General features: G+C 60.5%; 1 long non-coding RNA gene across 1 annotated transcript in view; it reads left to right on the plus strand.

The window, feature by feature from the left end:
- The window catches only part of LOC110405542, a 4,740-nt gene extending 2,790 nt beyond the window's left edge, over positions 1-1,950 (plus strand). The window contains exons 2-3 of the long non-coding RNA XR_002442935.1: positions 1,027-1,039; positions 1,523-1,950. This is a non-coding gene — a long non-coding RNA (uncharacterized LOC110405542). The remainder of the gene's footprint in view (positions 1-1,026; positions 1,040-1,522) is intronic.

Below are 2,193 nucleotides of genomic sequence, written 5' to 3' on the forward strand. Positions count from 1 at the left end.
ACGCAGGGGTAGGGGCATGGTCAGGGGCAGGGTCAGGGGCAAGGGCAGCACTTATGACCCAGGCTGGGATACCGGCAGAGGCAGGGTAAGGGGCAGGGGAAGGGGGAAGGGCAGCTTTTATGACCCAGGTAGGGGCAGGGGCAGGGGCAAGGGGAGCTCTTAAGACCCAGGCAGGGGCAGGGGCAGGGGTAGGGGCAAGGGCAGCTCTTCTGACCCAAGGCAGGGGCAGGGGGAAAGGCAGGAGCAGGGGCAGCGGCAAGGCGAGGTCTAATGACCCAAGCACGGGCTGGGGCAGGGGCAGGAGCATTGGCAGGGGAAGGGGCAAGGACAAGGGCCAGGGGCAAGGGCAGCTCTTATGACCCAAGGCAGGGGCAGGGGGAAAGGCAGGAGCAGGGGCAGGGGCAGCTCTTATGACCCAGGTAGGGGCAGGGGCAGGAGCAGCTCGTATGACCCAGGCAGGGGCAGGGGAAAGGGCAGGGGAAAGGGCATTTCCGAAGACTCAGGAAGGGGAAGGTGCAGGGGCAGGGGTAAGGGCAGCTCTTATGACCCAGGTAGGGGCAGGGGAACTGGCAGTGCAGGGGAGAGGGCGGGGCAGCTCTTACCACCCATGCTGGGGCAGGGGTAGAGGCAGGGGCAGGGGTAGCTCTTATGACCCAGGCAGGGGCAGAGGCAGGGGCAGAAGCTGGAGGAAGGGCAGCTCTTATGACCCAGGGAGGGGCAGGGTCACAGGCATAGGCAGGGGCATAGGCAGGGACAAGGGCATCTCTAATGACCCAGGCAGGGGCAGGGGCAGGGACAGGGTTAAGTGCAGCTCTTATGACCCAGGCAGGGACAGGGACAGTGGCAGCGGCAGCTCTTATGACCCATGGCGGGGTAGGGGCAGGGGTAATGGAAGCCCTTATGACCCAGGCAGGGGCAGGGGCAGGGAAAGGGGCAGGGGCAGGGGCATGGGCAAGGTCAGGATAAATCTTTTGACACTGGTAGGGGCAGGTGCAGGGGCAGCTCTTATGACCCAGTCAGGTGAAGGGGCAGGGGCAGGGTAGCGCAATGATCCAGGCAGGGGCAGGGGTAGGGGCAGGGGCAAGGGCAGCTCTTAAGACCGAGAAAGGGGAGGGGTAGGGGCAGGGGCTAGGGCAGCTCTTTTGACCCAGTCAGGGACAGGGGCAGTGGCAGGGGCAGCGGTAAGGGCAGCTCTTTTGATCCAGGCAGGGGCAGGGTCAGGGGCAAGGGCAGCTCTTAGGACTCATGAAGGGGCAGGGGCACATCTTATGACCCATGCTGGGGCAGAGGCAGAGGAAAGGGGCAGCAGTAACGTCAGCTCTCATGATCCAGGCTTGGGCAGGGTCAAGGGCAGCTTTTATGACCCTGGCAGGGGCTGGGGCATGGGAGGGGCAGGGGCAGTGTTAAGGGCAGCTCTTATGACCCAGGCAGGGGCAGGGGCAGTAACAAGGGCAGCTCTCATGACCCAGGAAGCGGCAGGAGCAGGGGCAGGGGCAGCTCTCATGACCCATGCAGGGGCAAGGGCAGCTCTTATGCTTGACAGCTCTACATTGCTTAGAGCAAAGCAGCACAAGCAAACAAAATGCTCTCCGGTGCACAAGCTGAGAAGCATACTTTATTCCTGAGTTGAACAACTCTGAGCAGAAGTACCTCCACACGGTTTGACGTCTCAAAGGAATTCACAGAGCTCTAAGTAGCTTTTAGTACCTTCCTTTATAGTCAGACTCGTATCACCCTTCTGCCACCAGCTGCCACCGCTGGCCTCTCTACTGCTTCCACTGTGGCTTCCACAACAGCACTGTCATCAGTCGCCCTTTCCTCTCAAGACTCTCCCGCTTCCTTACTCATCCCCTTAGTTATCCCCCTGCACCCTGGCTCCACCCTTTCTGTCACCCAGGAACACTGCATCCACCTGAGCTCCGCTGGGTTGGCCCTGCCTTTCTACCAGGCGAAAAATCACTCTTTCAAGCCATGACTTAGCATTTCCTCTACAGCATCCCTTAGCACAAAGCCCACCAGGAAAACCTGCACCTGAACCCAAAGGCTAACCCTGAACACTCACCCAAAAGGCCCCCCGCAACCCTAACCCCAAATGGTAACACGGAACCCTCATCCCCATCTCAAAAGCGTTGCCATTGTCCCTAACAAAAAAGGAAAACCATAACTCCCTCACCCAGAAGGGCACACCTCCCA

This window comes from Numida meleagris, chromosome 12 (genome assembly GCF_002078875.1).
Source record: "Numida meleagris isolate 19003 breed g44 Domestic line chromosome 12, NumMel1.0, whole genome shotgun sequence".
Lineage (NCBI taxonomy): Eukaryota > Metazoa > Chordata > Aves > Galliformes > Numididae > Numida > Numida meleagris.